Genomic DNA, 20,098 nt, shown 5'->3' with positions numbered 1-20,098 from the left:
AGTGCACTTCAGAAAGTCCTGATTACCTTTGTAGGTGAAAACCAAGCTCAAAACTTTCATTTTAAGAGTTGGTTTATATTTAATTTCACCCGTTAAAGGGTGAGGCAGGGAAGCAAATCAAATTAGTGACTCCCAATGCAGGGCCAGATCCTCACTGGAGTAAACAGCTGTCCATGGAGCAGTCATACTAGCTGAGGATCTAGCCCCTGGTTTCTATTGTGTTCTTGACTCCTTTTGCTTTAGGTGGCTTAAAGAGACACTTTGCTACACACTCCAGTTACAGCTTTCGGTGGTCTCCGAGCACCATGCTATAGAGTGAAAGGCGCATTTCAGAAGCCCTCTAGTGACCGATTAGCGACCAGTCATTACCATGATGGATTAAAGCAGTTGCTGTGTCAATGGTTATTACTAGGGGCCTCTTTCCTGCCCCCTCTGGATTAATGAATTGATAGACCGCAACGACTTCTTCAGAGCCACTAGTGTCTGCCAATGAGTTGGTTTATTAGCAAAACAAGACACTATTCAACCCACGTGCTGTGCTGACTATTGTGCAGGAAACGAAAATATTATTTGCACTGCTGGGGGGACCCAGACCCAGAGATCAGAACCCTCTTGTGCGTGTGTGTGATTTACTTACACTCTCTCTGAGACAGCCCTTGCCCCAAAGAGTGTCCTCCTATAATAATGCCTTTCATTTGAGGATCTCAAAGTGCTCTCTGTAAAGAGCGATTGCTTTTAAGTTTTGCCGCACTCCTGAGCGGTAGTCGATACAATTATCCCCATTTTACAGGTGGGGAAATTGAGGCATGGGGAGGGGCTTTCTTAACACTCTTCATTTTGAACCGTGGCAGAGGCATGCCTAGACCCCAAGGAGCCTGAGCGTTGTAACCACTGTCATACTTACTGTAAAAATACTCTCGGAAAATTAGTTGTTGCCCCCAGGCACTGATCTGTCTATCAAACACCTACTGCCAGGTACCCAACCTCCTTACAGACCGCACCGTGCCTTGATTTTTAACCAGACCGTTCTTGTATTAAAGGGGTGAAAAGATGCCCTGGAAATGTTAAGGGAGGAGGTTATCTATCAATCCCCTCCTTCCTGGGGCTTAGAGAAGGGGGTGGGGGGGGGGTTAGTTCTAAACAGGGAGTCCTAGCATGGCCAGCTAGCCTCCAGTCGCCGACCTGGCGCGGAGGGGTGCGTTGTTTAGACAGCCCTAAAAGGGGCCCGAGTGGGGTGGGCGGAGGGGAAGGAGGGTTTCTGGTGGAATCCCTGCCTTCGCTGCCCGGTGCGTGGGTTGGCAGAGGGGCCGTTCGGTGTGAGGCGCGTCCGGGTTTGTGCGCGGAGGGGGTGTGCGTCGGGCTTTGCGGGTGGGTGTCGGATGGCTGTGAAGTGCATTTGCACACACGATCCTCTCGCTGCCCACCGCCAAGGTGCGCTAGTGCTTTGAAAGGCCGGCCGCAATCGGAGCCTTGGGCTTCACCGCAGCTCGCACTGCAAAACTTCCAAGGCTCGCTCGCTCTCGCTGGCTGCTCTGTGCTGCTCGGCAGATGTTATCCGACTGAATTTAGTTTAGCGTGACTGCCGCTCCCTTCCTCTGGCTCATCTCCTACATCTCTCTCTCGCTCTTTTTTTTTTTTTTTTTTTTTTGCAGTGCTGGGGGGCGGGAGGATGCCCGGACCGTTCCCTCGCAGCCGATCTCTCTCGTTCTTCCTGGAGGACCTTTTTTGAGGTTTTAAATCAACCGCTGACGGTCAGCCAGGATTCTCCTCCCCCCACCCCCGGACGCCAGCCAACAGCTCCCCTTTTCTCTTCCCCCGCTCCCCAGCGGCAGTTCCGCTGCCTTATGCGTCAAATTTAAAGGGTTTCTTTTAAATTCATAAAGCAATTGGATGACGCGCGCTGGCGGAAGCGGGTTCATCTCATTGCCCCTGGAATACAGCTTTCTTTCAGCAAGATCTGGGGTGGATAACAGAGCCCCCTCCCACCTACCCCCCTTCCAACTCCCCATCTGGCTGGCCTGGCTTGGGAATCTCTTTCAGCACCATGCAAGTGGGCAGCTCCTCTGGGTGAGCCGTGTGTACCTAAACCGGCTTGTCCAAGGGGGGTGTGTGCGTGTGTAGGGGGGGATTGGCACCCCCACAAAACCAGGCCCGAGTCTGCATTATTCCTTGCTATCGAGGCGTAGAGTGGAGGAAGCCGGGTCTCCGTTGCAGCCCCGGGGAAGGGCTCGGAGATTACTGTTGCTGGAGTGGGGAACTGGCCGTGCCCAGGTAAAACAAGCCAAAGAAATTAGCCACCGCTCTCCGGGCTGCCCTGGGTGCTGGGCAGACGCGCGCTCCGCTGTAAGGCTCGGGAAGGAGACGAGTGAAACCTGCCATCGGTCGAGCCGCTGGGCAAAAGGCCGGGGGAGGGTGGGAAGGCAGCCAGAGGCTTCAGCACCTTAGGATCCGTGGACAGCTCCTTGCGAGGCTGCTCCGGGAAGCCAGGGGCTTGGAAAGCGCCGAGAGGATTCGGATTTCGCCCAACTTTCCCGGGTGCGGAGGGGTAAGTTCTTCAATTTCTCCTCCCCCCACACCCTTTGATCCCCGTCGGTGCGATTCCTGTGCGGTGTGGGTTCCAGTCAGGCCGGACGGGGCTTCTCGCCATGAGCCAAAAGTGGCTTTTAAGGAGCAATCCCGAGGACCGATCTCCTTCTCTTCAAGACCAAAAATGCCCCCTCTTGGAAAGCATCTGACCTGCAGGGCTGTAATTAACAAGGTGTGTGTCTGGGGGAGCCTAGGTCCCATTGAGCTATCCGATCCTTATTACTATTTCGATGGAGGGGGCGCAGGAGTGGGAAGACGGTTTACCTCTGAATTGGGGGCTTTGCTTGTTCGAGGACATGCTAATGAAGCCATCAGCACAGCCAGGGGCTTTGGCTAGGCGATGAAGGGTCCTGCTGATGGATTGCAACGCCTCATTGGGATTGCAGGTTTGAACAGGAAGGGGATGGGACGGGGGTGGTGGTGGGGAACCCTTCCCTCTCCTGCCATAAATATAACCGCACCCCAATACCACAGGGGCAGAGAGAGATACGGCAAAGGAACAGGCACGTAAGACGTTAAGTCAAGATGCATCTTCCGCAGCAGGCTGGGTTCTGTTCCTTCTCCCCCTTGTGCTTTTAATGTAGCATCTGCATCAAGATTGAGGTATTGTTTGAACCCCGATAACAGTTTTAAGGGGGGGGGGAGGCAGACTGCGGCAATCTAAGGTTCAGCAGAAAGACTTTCAACAAGGATTAAATCGAGCCTAACGTGGAGAAAGATGCTTGCCCGGGCAGCCAGGGAAAGCAAAGGAAAGGAACTAAGGAGGAGACGATTGAAACCGGTGCGGACGCTGGCGGGGTGAGCCGGATTCAATGTGCTTTCCGAGGCTGCTTGGCTGTTTCAATTTCACTCTTTCCTCAACTAATTTGCATCGTTAGTAGTTTGCATCCGCAGCGCCCCCAGTTGTGCTGGGGACTGTTTCTCTCCCCCCCCGCCCCCGCCTTGCAGGTCTGGTTGGCTAATCCTGCCTGGTAATTAGCCCCACCACCTTCCCCAGAGCGTGGCTCCGGGGCTGGAAATCAGTCTGGCTTTTACTAACCGCTAACACCCCCCCGCCCCGCTTGCTTGCTTCTTGGCTTGCACACTCAGTCCCCCCGCTAACTCATGTCGGTCTAGCGGAGGCTGGGATCCTAGCACAGCGGTTAGGGGAGGGGACGCGTTTCCCAGGGCTCTCTGCAGGAGCGAATAAGAAGGGAGGCCGGGGAAGATATTGCAAATGCGAGAGCCGCGGACTGTGACTCTGTGTGGACCGGTCCAGTAGATCCAGGCATGTGTAGTTACTGGTCAGGCTGTCTCGTCCCTGGCGTCTGCTTGGCATTGCTGCCCTGGGCTCCCACCCACAGCAGAAGGGCAAAGGGGCGTGTTGCCATTGCAGAGGAAATTGCAGCTGCCCCTGTTAGGCCAGTGGGAAATTTCGGTTGTCAATGGAGGGTGAGAAGGCCAGGTGTTATCTCGGTTGTCTGTGAAGAGCAGGGGCATGAGTCTAGCTTCCCAACAGCCTTTACGTTTCCGATAAGCCAGAGGTGCTGGTGATCCGCGCCTTGCCTGTGTCCTGGGTACAAACGCGTCCCCCCTGGGTGTTTCTTTCCGGGGCTATGGCTCTCTAGTCAGAGCTGTTGTAACAGCAGAGCTGGGATTTCTTTTGAAAAGGAAATCTGATTGGTACCTGACAGCCCAAAGATTGGTACCTGGTCTCTCCCCACTTTTCTATTGTAATGTGTTTTAAGTGTCATGAGTTTGCTGGGCTCAGCTCATCCCTAGCAGGGCGCTTTTGTCTCCAAAAACCACCACCATCATTTTGCTTGTGTCTACACTTAGGAGGCTCAGGGATGAGTCATCCTTGTTGCTGGCTGACCTTTGGCTCTGGGTTTGAAGAGGGAACAATATAAGGCTGGGCTGGAGGAGAGAAGCAGAGGAGGTCCCATGTGCTGGCTGGTTGCCCTAGGCACAGCCTGTGGGTGAGGAGAGACCGTCTGATCCGTTGAATGCCTCCAGGAGCTCAGGGAAGTACCAGCAGTTCGATCAAGAGCTCATCTCACTTCTCCATTCCTCCTACAGCATCTCGTTTCCTTCAACTACCAGGGAGAGCCTGAGTTGAGGGCACCTTCCTTGTGGAAGTTCCTGCTGCTCTGGGGAAAGGAGGCATTGGCCTGGGAAAAGGCTCACCCCTGCCTTGCAGTGCAGCTCAGGACTGAAGGGGAGAGGGTGAGGAGGGGACCCCCCCCTCAATCCCAGCTGCAGTTCCAAAACAATATGCTCCAAGATGCAGTGCTCCTTTTCTTCTGCCAGGAATACCTCACACTTCTCCTTCATTCAGCTATCCGAGCCATTTCACCAGTGAGTTTGGCCCTGGGGTGGGAGCTCTCTGAGGGGAGTGAGGGGTAAATCACAGGAACCGTAGGTCATCCCAGGTCAGAAACTGTCTCCCACAATGGCCAGCACAAGCTGCTTCTGAAGGCAGGTTGTCCCCGGCTCCCCTCAGTTTGGGCAGCTTTCCTGCTTCCTAGCATGCTCTAAGGGAGGAAGGGTTGGTTCCATGGTTAGTGTGCTAGCCTGGGACTTTGTAGACCCAGCTTCAATTTCCTGCGTCATGTGCCCTTGGGCAAGTCTCTCTGTGCCTCAGTTCCCCATCTGTACAATAGGGATAATAGCCTTCCCTACCTCACAGGCTGCTGTCAGGATAAATGATTGTGAGAGGCTCAGATACTATGGTGTTAGATCTAGAGATACAAAAAGCAGAGAGGGAAGTGAAACAGAAGTTTACACTCAAAACAAAATCCCTCCCTCCCACCCCCACCCCTCACGATGCTGATCCTTGCAGTCCCAATCCCCTTCCCTGACCACTTTCCATGGCCTCAGTGCTTAATTTGTAATGAGCGAGATGCCAGGGCTCCAGCAATTTTTCTACTTTGATAACTGATACAGCAAGCCCAGAAGTGCTGGGGCTCAGCCCTGGCAAGCCCTGCCACAAATTAAGCCCTGCATGGCCTCTTGTCAATATCAGACTGGAAAGTGCATGGGGCTATTGGCTGACAGTTCCTCTGTCAGCTGAGGCCCAGAAATATTGTCACAAAATACCTGGGGGAAAAATGTGCTTTTCAACTTTTGCGTTGCTTGCCTGATTGTCTTTCGGCCTCCTGAATATTTGAAGGAGGTGGAAGAAAATCGATGTGCTGAAAACAGCTTCACCTAATCATAAACCACCATAAAATACCCCTCTCCTCTTCTCCCAACCTGAGTATTCTTCCGCTAATTTTGTGCTGGCCCCTTAATCTTGCTGTTGCTGCTTGGCTCTGTCAGTCTCTTCCCCCCCCCCCCCCCCCGTTGTCTTCTTGTAGCAATAAGGGTGTCGCCTCTCTGAAATGTAAGGACTTTACAAGCACATGCATTACACATCACGGCCTAGCAAGAAGCCTCTCTGGGGACATCAGGATATGCTCCACTGAAACTGCCTTGCCAATGATGGCTGGTTAGAAAAGGGGTGTGTGGAAGGGGGGTAGTCCGTTAATAATACAGTGATATCCTGGGACTTGCACATGGGGTGGGGGCGATGTGCATGTGGCAAGATCCTGGGCCCCCGTTTGCGGCTGACGATTTCTGATGAGATGAAAGTTGGGCAGTTCTGTCATTCTAGGCCTGAGCTGCCCCAGTGAGCGAGTGGTTATCAAAAATTAATGTAAAGTTTTCATTGCATTTGTACACGCAGAAATGAAGACCGACTTCTTCCAACTCCCATACATTGGGATTGTTTATTAGTACAATCAGCTGGTTCAAATCAGAAACCCTGCTTTGCTTTTCTGCCTGTCGCTCTGTGAAATCCTCTGATCTCTGGCTGATACGTTCTCCCAGTCCTCTTCAATGTTCCTTTTTGGTGCGATACAATCCATGAAAGCAAGGGATTAAAACTAGCTCTTTTTTCCAAAGAACAAGAGAGGGAGAACTTGCCTGCAGTTACATATATTCAGATGGCCTGATCTTTCTATTGACTTCAATGGGCTTTGGGTCAGGCCCCACGTGTGTGTGTGTGTGTGTGTGTGTGGCAAGAATAGTTTTATAAGGACCTAAATGAAGGCTGCTACTTCCGTTTGGAATGTTGTTTATTATTTATGAACTTTATTTATTATGAACAGTACGGTTCAGAGATTTCTACTCAGTAGCGCTCCGCTTTCCTTTTAAAAAATGAGCATGCAGAAGATGTGGCCATTAGCTGGACCACATCCAGTGGAGGTAGATATTAGCTCTCTTTTAATTGGGTCACCATTGCATAAGAGCTCATGGTACTGGCCATGCTAGTTAATCCAGACATCATTGAATTGGGGCCAGATTTTAATTAATTTTTTTTGTTTAAGTACAGGGTCTGTGTTTTTCTACAAGAACTTGCTCATAGCCCTGGGGCTAAATTTCTAGCTTGGGCAAACAAATACTGGGCTACTTAAACCTGAATTCTTTAGGTTTCCACTTTGTTTAAGCCATTTCTTGACTAATTCTTCGGCCGCCCCGCTTCTGCTATACTTAATGCAGGCTTGGCAGCAAAATCTACAGCCAAAGCAAAGTCCCCTATAATAGCCTCTCAAGTGGGGGAAAACTAGTGCAAGGTAATTGGAATATTATGCTTTAATAAGATGGTCCTCGCTCTCCAAAGGGTTAGCAAGACCCAAAAGGGTCATGATGCTGGTTTAAACTCACAACAGCCACAGCAACGGAACAAAGGGAGGATCTCTCCTTGTTGAGCTTTCGCACTGGGGAGTCCATGCTATTTAGGATGAGTGGATTTTAATCACTTCATTGGCAGCGCCTCTTTCCAGTAGGGAGGAGGAACTGCAGTTTAGGGGTTAAAGCGGGGGACTGGGAGCAGGGGCATAATTTGCTAAGTGTCAAGGGGGGCAGTTGTCTCCCCAGACTTCTGACAGGTGTATATGCGCCACTCCTTTGCCTCCCCCGATGTCGCAGGAGATAACCTATTAACCTAACATTTTCTATATGCTGACGCAGCTTTGCCCCCCCCGTTCCCTGCTGCCCCAAATTTTTCTGAAATGGTGCCCCTGCCTGGGAGGCAGGAATTCTAGGTTCTGCTCTCCAGCTCTGTAAAGGTGTGGATTAGTGGTTAGAGCAGGGTACTAGGAGGCAGAACTCCTGGGTTCTATTTCCAGCTTAACAGGTGACTTTGGTGGGTGAAGTTACATAAGAACAGCCATACTGGGTCAGACCAATGGTCCATCTAGCCCAGTATCCTGTCTTCCGACAGTGGCCAGTGCCAGGTTTCCCCAGAGGCAATGAACAGAACAGGGAATCAAGTGATCCATTTCCTGTCGCTCATTCCCAGCTTCTGGCAAATGGGCTAGGAACACCATCCCTGCCCATTCTGGCTAATAGCCATTGAGTTGGGCAAATAATTTCAATCTCTGTGCCTCAGTTTACCCATCTGTAATTTGGGTGTGATATTTTCCTTCCTACCTTGCACAGGCTGGTGAAGCTGAATGAATGCCTCTACGTCCCTCTGAAATCATGGGGTGGGGGACACATCCGTGTGATGTGATGGTGTTACAATACAGCTCCAATAAACTCACCTTTGTATTGCAGAGCTGTTATGGTGACCTAAATCATAACTGTTTGGGAACCCCAGCCCAAATTCTGCTCCCAGTCACATGGAGCAGAACTATACAGTAACTGCATAGAAATCAATGTTGTTGCAGCATTCAGAGTAAGAGTTTGTCCCCTCCTAGAGTTGGCATGTAGCATGCAAAGAACTGCCCTGGTGTTGTGAAATCCTGTGATCAAAGTGTGCTGCAATCACACAGTTGCCCCTGTTTTCCCTTTGGATATGATCTAATCCTTGAAAGCACTAGGAGGGCCATGGTTTATGGTGTTGTGGAAGGATTTAGCTTAACTGTTCTGCAATGAGGACCTCTAACCACTTCTGGTTCCTTGCTGAATTTCTACCCCTCTAATTTGAAGGCTCTGTTTGTGCCCATTTCACTTGTCAGGTGTCAAGATTCCTTCCCCACTCTGAACTCTAGGGTACAGATGTGGGGACCTGCATGAAAGCCCCCTAAGCTTATTTTTACCAGCTTAGGTTAAAACTTCCCCAAGGTACAAACTATTTTACCTTTTGCCCTTGGACTTTATTGCTGCCAACACCAAGCGTCTAACAAATATATAATAGGGAAAGAGCCCACTTGGAAACTTCTTTCCCCCGCAAAATCCTCCCCAAACCCTACACCCCCTTTCGTGGGGAAGGCTTGATAAAAATCCTCACCAATTTGCATAGGTGAACACAGGCCCAAACCCTTGGATCTTAAGAACAATGAAAAAGCAATCAGGTTCTTAAAAGAAGAATTTTAATTGAAGAAAAAAAAGTAAAAGAATCATCTCTGTAAAATCAAGATGGTAAATACCTTACAAGGTAATCAGATTCAAAACATAAGAATCCCTCTAGGCAAAACCTTAAGTTACAAAAAGACACAAAAACAGGAATATCCATTCCATTCAGCACAGCTTATTTTATCAGCCATTTAAACAAAACAGAATCTAAAACATCTCTAGCTAGATTGCTTACTAAGTTCTAAGACTCCATTCCTGTTCTGTTCCTGGCAAAAGCATCACACAGACAGAGCCTTTGTTTCTCCCCCCCTCCAGCTTTGAAAGTATCGTGTCTCCTCATTGGTCATTGTGGTCAGGTGCCAGCGAGGTTATCCTAGCTTCTTAACCCTTTACAGGTGAAAGGGTTTTTCCTCTGGCCAGGAGGGATTTTAAAGGTGTTTACCCTTCCCTTTATATTTATGACAACAGGCAAACAATGTGGCTTCAATATGGGTGTTACTTTATACACCTTAAGGGCCAGCTGCTGTACATTGACATGCCTCTAGTGAAGTCAACAGAGCCCCATTAATTTCCATCAGGTGAGGAACTGGCCCAAGCTTTTCAAAGGGGCTCAATCCTGCTCCCATTCACTGCCGAGCTTCCACTGACTTAAATGAGACCAGGATCTGGCCCCACAATTCTCACTGCCTCTACTGGGAGCTCTGTGGTTGGTATCCCAGAGACTTTTTGGCAGCACAGTAGTTGCAATGTGGCTTCTGCTCCATGAAGTCAGACGGTGCGGGGGGTGCGATATTTGTTGTCTATGCCAACATATCTGTGCCAGTGCGGTCTCTGTAGCATAGACATGCCCTCAACGATTGCCAGACCAAATTGGCTCTCTTTACACGTCAAAAGTGGATGGCCTCTTGCTGCTGGAACTGCCAACTCCAGCTGAGGTCTGAATAACTCTGCCAGGTGTCTTCTGATTGGTACATCAGGGCCGGCAATAAAGACTCTGGAATTGAAGTTTAACTGTTAGTGGTGGCCCGTGGGGACAGGCAGTACAGTCTGCTTGAAATCGCATGGAAAAACCTTTGTTGGGAGCAGGTTGGTCCCTTCAAGAATAGTTTGACTGAAACCTCGGCAGACGAGGCACTACAGGCTTCAAGTGTTTCATGCCACATTTGCTGAATTGATGGCTAAAAACACATTTCCCCCCCAATTGCCAGCCCTGAAAGTTCACCCTAAAATCTGGGATTCAAGCTGGGAGTGGGGGTGGGGAGAGAGGTGATATCTTTAATTACTCATGCAGAATTATCATAGGTAAAAGATTCTGTAGCCAAGTGGTCACAATAGGGTTAACTGGGATACCCGGAGTATTATAGGGGAGAGCTATGTTCCACCCTTCCCTTACTTCCTGATTTAGTTCCCCCTGCTTTGTTGTGATGCAGTTTAAATAAAGCAGCAAGCTCCCAGCCTGCAGTCTTGAATAGACTTAATTTTGTTACCCTGAGCAGTCCCTTCACAAATGATTTCATGGGCCTGTCTAGACAGCTCCAACGCAGGGTAGACCGTGGTTCGGCAATGCAAACTCTGCCCACAATTTTGGTGCTGCTGCATGAGCCGGAGCAGAATCCGCTTCCCTCTCCTACAGCTGCGTTGGCTCAGCTGGCTAAACAGGAGGAAAAAGAAAGTAACCGCTGATGTTTGTAAGTCTTGCAGGGAGGAAGGCATTTGTAACATAGCTGCTTTTCAGAGCAGAACCCCACTTTAATGGAGACCCCTATAGCCAGCTCGGGGGGGCGTTCGGCATGAATTCAGCCTCTGTTGCAGAAGTTAAAATATTTTCCAGCAGCAACATGGGAGTGGGAATGTGCCCTGAGTCTGTTTGTAAGATACAGGGAGCAAGCCAAATTCTGCTCAAATTGCACGTCTGCACCCTTGTTGACTTCAAAGTGCCTTTGGGCTTTGAGAGCTTGGATGAAAGTGCCCTTGAAATTGCCCTGTAAGGAGTGTACTTGATTTAAACTGAAGGTGGAATTTGGCCTGGCAAGTTGATGTCTAGCTCCATTGCTTAAGCGCAAGGATACTGTGGCCGGACCGTTTCCCCTGGCTCTGAAGTGCTTGTGCTGCATTGGGAGTGGATCTCCTCTTTGAATCTGACGTAGCCAGGACAAGCCACAGCTACTGTCTAAGTGCAAAGCATTGGCCACTCCCTTGCATTGGAAGCCTCGCTGCCCAAGATCTGCTGTAATTCCCGCCACCAGCGTCTGACTTATTGATACCCTGGTGGGTTTGCATAGCACATCGTGACTACAGAAAGCTGAGCAAATGGAAGGTGCAGATCTGTTAACATTGTTCCCTCTTTGTCCCACTCACCGGATAAAGCTATCCATGAGAGAAACAACCACACTGCAGCCAGGACAGAGCCGCTCACCCAGTCCACGTCTCACTGCCCTTTATGGAAAAGATTACGCAGGTGGAGCGAAGTTTTCAAAAGAGCCCAGCACCAACTTAAGTGATCAGATTTTTCACAAGAGCTTAGGATGCTGGGTGCTGAGCTCTTGTGAAAATCCGGCTGTCGGTGTCACGACGCCAGCTGCTGGGCGGCTAAGCTGTCTTTGAAATCTGGTCTTTCTTCAGGTGCCTAAATGGGAGGAGAGTTCTTACGGATGCTGAATCCTTAAAAATGTGGCCCTGAGGACCCTGGAAATCAATCCCTGTTGGCCAGAGATGCTGAGAGGCCACACCATCAATTGATTTCAGTGAGCACTGAGCGTTGTAGGGCCAGATTAACTTGATTGCATAACACCATGTCTCTGGGTGGATCTCACTGGCAGAGACAATTGAACCCAGGAGCTCTGGTCCGAAAAGCAGGAGCCTCTATTGCCTTAGCCAAAAGACCCGACTCTGCTAGCCAGGGCTGTAGCAGGCTCTGTATCTGCAGCCCTGGCCCCCGCTAGATGGTGACAGAGCCCCGCAGTGAGTGGGCTACAATTGCACCATTTGTTGGTGATGTAGAAGTAAGGTGGGGGCTCCCTTGAATCCAGAATGGACAATGTAATAATACTCTGTACCGAGATGACAGCTTTCAGCTGGGGATCTCCAAGTGCTTCATGCGAGGTAGTGGTGTGTTAGGAGGGACGGTTATCCTATTTTACAGATGACTAAAGAGAGATCGCTTATCACTCCTGGGAGGTAGGTGAGGGCTAGAACAGACTGGTTAATGTACATAAGCACCACTGCCCTGTATTGGATGGAACTGTGTGACATAGGTCCTGTACGGTGAACAGCTAATGGAGATTCTCCGTCACAGAGGGCAGGGCTTTTGGAACAGGAAGGTCTGGGTTCTACCCTCACTGTCGTTGTGAAGTTCCCAGTGGCCACAGGCACAGGGGGTGGCATGTGACAGCTGTGAACGACTGGGTGGCCCTGGGTTTAGTATGATATTCCTGTGTAAGAGGGGTGTGTGTGTGTGAAGGGGTGGGGAACACAGAGGCTGTTGTCCTGTCTATGCTGCATTCAAATGTGTGCTTGCACCATGTGGAGACATGCCCAAGCTAGCTGTGGTCTAGCCAGCTCCAGCAACAAGAGAAGTTGAGGCAGCATGAGCTAGCCTAGGGTACATACCCAGGGCCCCGGGTGGGTTGTACAGCCCAGGCTGCCATGGCTTCATGCTATTGTTACTCAAGTTCGCCTGGATATGTCTGTGGGCTGCAGCCACACCTCTGCTTCCGGTGCAGACAGACCTTAAGTGACGGGCCTGAGTGAGTCACCGGCTCTGAGTGAGTTCCAGCTCCTGGTCCTCCAGCTATCAGACAAAACGCCGGCTACGGAAACCATTGATTGTAGGCAGCTGGCAGAGACCGCTTTAGAGGAGCTGGGCAGTCAGATGCAAGCAGGGAAGTCAGTTACATAAGGGGCCTATGAATCAGGCTGGGAAGTACGAACCCTCTAGAGCGACAGCTGTAAACCACCAGCACTTAATGCAACACAGTGGTTTATTTAAAGCATCCTGTGTTCAAGGCCATTGCAATCAAGCTTAGTGAGAAATGATGCCACGTAAAAACGGGTCTGAATACATCGGGATGACGCCAGTGAGAGCCTAGGTGCGTTATAGAGGACAAGATGCAGGCAGGATGTCAGGGCTATATAGAATAATGGACAGTTAGGGCCAGTTCCTCAGCTGGTGGAAATTACCAGATACCCACTGGAGGCAAGGTGGTTATGCCTGTTTATGACAGCTGAGGATCTGACCCTTAGCACGTAAACAGGGCTCTGCTGCACAGAACTGTGTAAAGATGGACTCAGTCCCTCAGCTTGCGGGTGCTCAGAACCTTAATGGGTTGGACACACAAACCCTAGCTAAAAACCCTGCTGTGACGTGGGTTACTATTTTTCTCTTCATTTGGGGAAACTGAGGCAGAGAAGGGCTGGGAGTTGTCTAAGTTTCTACAGTGTGTCACGGGCAAAGCTAAAACCAGGGTTCGTGTATTCCTAGCGGTGTGTTCCGTGCACTAGACGCTGCTGCTTCTGCCCCGCCCCCCAACCCCCCACCTCTTGCTGTCCTATGGCCAAGACACAAGTTTCAGGTATAATTCTGTCTGCAGCACAAGGCAGCTTGCAAACAAGGTCCCACCCTCACAGCAGCTTCCCTGTGTAACAGAGTGGGTGACGCAGCAGTAATATGGATGCGCGGCCCCCTCCATCCAAAGACGGACCTGAACCATTCCTTGAACACCTCTTAGCGCTTCCCAGGCACTTTTCCAACTCCTCATTGATGGCATTGTCCGCAGGAAGGGCCACCCAGCTGTGCGCTGGAGACACTAAAGTGGGCCGTTTTGCCGAGCATTGAAAGAGAGATGTGGAAAAACTCCCTAACCCAGTGCTTCCATCTCCCTTCGTGGGATGATGCCATCTCCCAGCCCAGCGCCATTCGCCCACTGCTGTGCCCAGGAACTGCAGCGTGGTTCCTGGCACGCGCTGTGCTCTCAGTGCAACGACTGCTGAGAAGCACTGGGTATTTTTGCAGTCGGACGTGTCCGATCTCCAAGACCACCCCTGTGGTGGTAGCCGTTATGGAGACTATGGTGTTGGCAGGACTCAGGTGGCTTCAGGTTAGATGACCACGTGTTAAAATCCTAAATCTTGCCCACACTACAGCCTACGCTAGGGGAACTGCACCCACTGGGAATGAAGGGTCCAACCCTCCCTAGCACAGACCCAGCCTAAGGTACCATTCCCACATGGCACCTTTCCTCCGCTTCCCAGGCGAGGAGATGACACTAACAAATGCTAATTAACGGCTCAATAACATTAAGCTGAGCCGCTCTCCGAATGCTTCCATTGATGATCGAGTTACAGAAAGCCAGCCCAGGAGCGGGGCGCTCAGAGCGGGGTAAGTGGACTTGGCAGTTCTTTCCGAGCAGGATAGATGGAGCAGGCAGACCAGAACTGGCCAGCAGCATTAATATCTACTTGTGAAATTCCTGATGTTCGTTAAGTGGGTTTGACTCTGGCTGAGCGATAACCAGGGCTGGAGATTTACGGCCAAGGAACCCGGATATGCACACATCATCTGATTAGTTATCGTGCCTTTTGCCAGATTTCGGATCCAGCCTTTGGAGCCGGGAGTGAGGGGTGGGGGAAATGTCTCATTTGAAATAGAACGAGCCATCGAGATGGGCTCATTATGCGCTGATCTGGCGTGGAGAGGCTGGAGTTGTGCTTTGCTTTCCTCTGGCTTCCGTGAATAAATCTCAGGCTCTCTCGCTGTCCAAATAGCTCAGCTGCAGCGGAGCTGAGTGGAAACGGAGAAGGGGAAATGCACCAGCACGCACTTTCTGTGTGTTTACAGCTCTGTGGGTTTCGTTTTTTTGTTTTTTGTAAGTGAAAATCTGGGATGGGGGGGGGGTCACGATATTCCAGATCTGCGGATGTAACACTAACATGGCCGTTGTTCCTAGAGGCTTCAAACAAATCAGGGCTCTGTTGTGCTAGGCGCTGTACAAACATGGATGCTGTATTTTGAAATGATGAACAGGAAGGGGAGCCTATCTTTTGCTTTAGCCGCTCAGTCCTGTGTAGTGACTCATGGGCTGTCACATACAGCTGCCCGTGTGGATCCCCTGGTGGAATGAGCAGAATTACCCTTGAACAGCTGCTCCTGTATCATTTTGGCAAGTGCTGGGATAGGTGCAGAGCACAAAGATGGGGGATCTGTTGATTTAACTCTGATTTTCTTTTCTTATGCTTCTGGGTGGGATGGGTGCCCCAGGGCTAGAGCCGCTGCTGCAATATCCCATTGCCTTTGAACTAGGATTCCCCCCATCTTAATTGTGCAGCTCAGACTCACCCCCGAGACCAGATATTTAGGCCTTGCTGTATGCAGGGGATAGCTGAGTGCTTTGCAGCAGGAGTGAAATACCTACGGAGCTAGGCTGACTTGCACCAGCTGAGGATCTGGCCCCTTGGCTCAGTGGAATCGCCGGCTTCAGTATCTGACTCTGTGCCAGCTTTCAGAGGCGAGGTTCGGTCTGCATGGGGATTTGGGCATTTGCAGCTCTGCCATGCGTCTGCATCCAGTGGCACTTTTAGTGAGAGTGGGGGTTTGCCTCTGTATCCCTATCCAAAATACCTGCTCTCCCACATCCCCATTAGCGTGTTATGTGCTGTGCAACTGCCGCCGCCCCCCCCCCCCGAGGTGGGTGCATTCCAGTGGGGGTGTGATTCTTGTTTAAGTGCTTTGGGATGTAAGTTGCCATCTAGATGTAAGATACAGTTATACAAAAGAATAACCTAGCTGAAGGGGAAGAGTCCCCAGGCCTGGAGGATGCACCAGTAAAGCTGTTAGCAGCTGAATTATTCATCCACTGAGTATGTTAGACTTCCCAAGTCCTCTCTCCCCATCCTCCCACCCAGTGCTGCTTTTGTCCTCGTTCAGCTTCCCAGAACTGCCGGAATCTGGGGGAATGGATGGGGAGAGCGGCGGGTAACAGCCAGGTAATCTGGACCATTTGCAGAGTCTGAACAGAGGAAATCAGCTAGGGGTCTGAAGCACATTGGTCATTTTAGAGCTGGGGGTAGGGGGCGGAAAGTCACTTTCCAATTTTGCCTTTTCAGACTCAAGATTGTAGCCTCTTTTTGGCGCAAGAGGAGAGGGGTCAGGGTGTGTGTGTGTGTGTGTCTTGTGGGGAGGGGTGGGAATCACTCCTTTCCTGCCCCATTTCCATCACACTCCTCGGATCCTCTCTGGCTCTTTGTAGCATCTCATTTGAGATCAGGAGGGGGATTCAGGGGAGCTCTTGTCCTCTCATTATTTGCACCTCTTTGTTACCTGCTGTGATATTTTTGCCTTCAGCTCATTCAGATCATATGATCAAAAGTTACATGAAAAAGGGAGAGAGAACAGGAGGGAAATTTATTTTATTTTAAAAGGAAAGCAGCTTTCTGGGTGCTCCAGGCTCTGCTGACCTTTGCTGTTGGGCCTCATTCCAGGGCTGGGATATTTCCCTCGTGGTTTTGTGGCTGATGTCACAGAAGCTGGGACCAGCTGAGCAGGGTATCTCGTCTTGCCCCGCCCAGCCCTCCTTGCATTGTGCAGAAATGTTCTGGCTTGTTGCATTTGCAGTCTGAGCCAGTGAGATGGGCTTTGGGTCACTCAGTCCTCAAAAGGAAACCCACAGAACGGTTGGCTGCTGAATAGGTCTTTAATCAAAGGGCGAGCCGCGTAGGGATGCTTTAGAGATCGCTAGATAAGGGATTTCAGGGATCCTGGGCACATCCCTTCCCTCCCCTACCCCCTGTATTGTGGCCCTGCCCATGCTTAGCAACGGCAATTGGCATACAAGATAATTGGTGGGAGTCTGGGGGGAATCTCTTCTTCCTAGATCACCACCCTGTCTCTTCTGAGTGTCTGGGTTTCACTGCGGGAGGAGGACTCTGCACCTGCTTCTCCAAGCAGAGAGTACTTCTGCTTCCTGGAGCAGAGAACTTTGCATATGTGGGTCCCTCGCTCTTCAGTGTCAAGGCCCTTAGCCCTTAAGCATGTTCTAGCTTGCGCATTCCTAGTGTTAAAACCAAACCCACACTTGTTAGTGTATTAACTAATAGAACAAAAAGTTGTTAATTTGGTTCAATGCCAAGATCAAGCTCCTTATTCTCTCCAGAAGTGGCTGCATTTTGGTGGGGGAAGAAGTGGTTCCTGTATATTCACGGAATGTATAAGGAAGGCTGCCCCCCTTAACTACAGGTCCCTAAACAGGCCTGCAAAGTTCTGATGAACCTACAGCGGTTGCATTTGTGCATCAAAATGTGGGTTTGAATGCGAGAACCAGGTGTTTATCCCTGCACACATATGCACAGTTACCTGTGTAATTACCCAATCTGTGTGCTCACACAGGTGGGTTTGGGCAAGCTGCTTAAATGTACAGAGCAAAGACAGCTTAGCAGTTAAGGTAGTGGGCTGGGACTCAGGATATCTGGGTTCTAATCACTCGATATGTCCAGGTCCTCTTCTGGGTTAAGGTTTCTAGGCACAACCAGAATACAAATAATCAGTGTTGCATGCTTAGCTTAGGCATGTGCATAGAAACGCTTTGTTCTGTAGCTTTCCAGGAGTTATGTACCTATGCAAGATTTATTATTCAGATTGAACAATGAATATTTATCTAGCTCAGCATTGCAAGAGTGCAAGGACAACATACTGGTCCAGGCACAGAATCTCAACTACCCTTTTACAATCAGTGATGGAGGGAAAACTAACTTTGTTCACCTGTCTCAAAAATATTATGGACCCAAGGTGAATCAAGTTCTGCAAGGGTGTATTACCTAGACGTGGATCCCAAGCCCAGTCAGCGTGGCCAAGTAGCCACTGGTTGTACAGTCCTTTTGTGGCAGGGGAGATAGGACTTGGCAATAAAAGCAATTATTTGAAGCGGCTGGACACAGACAGAACCCGAGGTGCTCCCTGGAGCCCTGATTGTGTTGTCTAGTCTCACCATCTATGGTTTCCCGCAGTCATGGAATAGATCGCTAGCCGCTCTCCTTTAGCTCAGGAGTGAGGAGAAACGGGTCTGCTCCTCAGTGATTGGCTCTGAACGCTAAGCTTCCCTAAAGGTTGGAAGTGTCTAGGTCTGGGATTTGGGCCTATGGCCATTTCTACTGGTGATAGTTTTGGGGCCTGATTCTCCCTTTTCCTGGACCCTGCCTAGTTACTTGCGCCGTCGCAGGGGGAGTGTAAACTGCTACCAGAACAGAAGGGTAGCGTTTATCCCCCCTGTGCACTGGTGCAAACTGTCCCGCGCCGATGTAAAGAGCTACACAAAGGAATCCACTTGCAGCGTGCAACGAGAAGTTTTGTAGGTCCTGGGTTCTGCCATCTGCCGGCAACTTACAAGTGACCTCTATACACACCCAGAGCACTCTTGTAACCTCAAGGACAGCCCACGACTCCCGGCAAAGAACTGGGCGCTCACTCTGCCTAATGCAGCAAGAGGGCGGATGCCTCACGGGGAGAAACGCCACTTCAGACTTCATCCCTGTGAGAACTGCTACTGTTGCTTAATTTAATCCTATTGACAAGGCCGCTCTGAAGCTCAGGCCCGGCCGGGGTAGCTCTGTCAATTGAAACAATTGATTGCTTTGTTGTAAATTAATCTTTGGCTTGGGTTTCTTTTGTGACCAAGATTTAGGTCAACCCTCATTTATACAGGGCCAACATTCCTCTTCGGCCAGTCAATGTGGTGATGCGGGAATCGGACAGTAATGAGAGTATATGGCTCATTCCATTCATGGGTCTGAAAGCCAGGTCAAGTATCGCTAGCCAGGTTTAAAGGTGGGGAGACTGAAGCAGAGAGAGGCTAATGGCCTCATTTTTATTTATTTATTTATTTTTTAAAGTGTAGTGAGCGCTGGTGTCCAGTTACCCATGCAATGAGCCCAAGAGCCTGTGTGTGGCTAAAGCATACCTTCCCGAAAGGCAACCAGCCTGGATCTGAAGACATCTGGAGAGAATCAACCACTTCCTGTGCTAACTGTCCTGGTCACCTTTCACTATGTGCCTTCTTTCTTAATTTGAATTTGTATGGCTTTAACCTTCCAGACACTTTTTCTTGTTTGGCTTTACGGAAAGAGCCCTTTAGTACCTGGTATTTTTCTCCCCAGGAAGGTACTTACATTAAGTGCTCAGCACTTGAGAAAATCTGGCCCTAAGGGATTTTCTCAGAGTTCAGCAGCAAGTCAGTGGAAGACAGGAAGAAGAACCTGACTCCCATGACCCCACTGGCCAGTGCTGCCCATCATTGCAGAACTTTGTTGAGGGTTGAAACTCACAAACCCCTTGTCCTGGGTGTCCAGAACTTCTGGATGTCCCTGGTTTTGGATCACTGGGTTCTCCATACTTCCGTCTTTGAGCCAAGCCTCTGTTGGCTAGGACCATGAGGCACTGTTACGATGTGGTAAGCACGTCTTCCCAGCGCGTGAGATCCAGGGCTTTCTGGCTGGGAATTTACTTTGAAACTACAGCGGAGGCAGCCTGGGAATCGGAGGCTTTCATGCTGTAAAGCTCAGATGCTCCTTCACTTTTTGAAGCAAACAGCTTGGCTCTGGGTAATTGTGATTGCTTAAAAGCCCCGGCTGTCAGAAATGCTTTGGAAATTGGCCTTCAGAGCAGCTTTGACAAGCGGAGACGTACATAATTTATTGGGGTTAGTTCAGGCAGGGCCCCTCCCATCCGGGAAAGCCACAGATCAGCCGGATCCTCAGGTGGTGTAAATGGGAGGCGCTTTGGTGACTTCAGCAGAGCAGTGCCCATTTACATCCGTTGGGGATCTGGCCCGACACATCTAGCTCAGATACCAAGTTCTGTGTTTAAAACAAGATTAAATGAAACTGTTTCCTTGTGCTAAATTGTCAAGAGCTTCCCGCTCAGGGAATGCATTTGCCTGCTCCGCCTCTCTGTTTTTCTGTGGTTTGCATTAATAATGCACCATCCTTAGAATAGCCAGCATCTCTCATCCCCGTATCTCAGAGGCTTTGTAAAGGTGGGTGAGAATCATTGGCCCCATATTCCAGATGAGGAAACTGAGGCACAAAGGTGGAACTTCTCAAAGCACAGAGGCAAAATGACTTGCCCAAAGTCACCTAGTAGCCAAGCGAGGACTAGGACTCAGGCTCCTGAGTCCCTGTCCAGTGCTCCAGCCACTAGGCCAGA

The 20,098-nt window shown here is 50.2% G+C and overlaps 1 protein-coding gene across 7 annotated transcripts in view; it reads left to right on the top strand.

Annotated features, from left to right (window-relative positions):
* GRM4 (glutamate metabotropic receptor 4) overlaps window positions 1–20,098 on the top strand; it is a 233,381-nt gene that overhangs the window by 25,642 nt on the left and 187,641 nt on the right. For 4 of the 7 annotated variants that reach the window (XM_073319851.1, XM_073319846.1, XM_073319853.1 and 1 more), the window contains exon 1: window positions 1,663–2,545. The exons of 1 other annotated variant lie outside the window; for it this stretch is intronic. The gene's annotated coding sequence lies outside the window, so the exon portion shown is untranslated. Of the gene's footprint in view, window positions 1–1,662; window positions 2,546–2,926; window positions 2,973–3,144; window positions 3,190–20,098 lie in introns of those variants that run through there. 2 more of the 7 variants (XM_073319849.1, XM_073319850.1) reach the window with 2 other exon arrangements.

The sequence above is a fragment of the Lepidochelys kempii genome, chromosome 21 (genome assembly GCF_965140265.1).
Source record: "Lepidochelys kempii isolate rLepKem1 chromosome 21, rLepKem1.hap2, whole genome shotgun sequence".
In the NCBI taxonomy this organism is placed as follows: domain Eukaryota; kingdom Metazoa; phylum Chordata; order Testudines; family Cheloniidae; genus Lepidochelys; species Lepidochelys kempii.
Note: the sequence above shows the minus strand (reverse complement) of the source record. Positions and strands in the feature narration are given on the sequence as shown.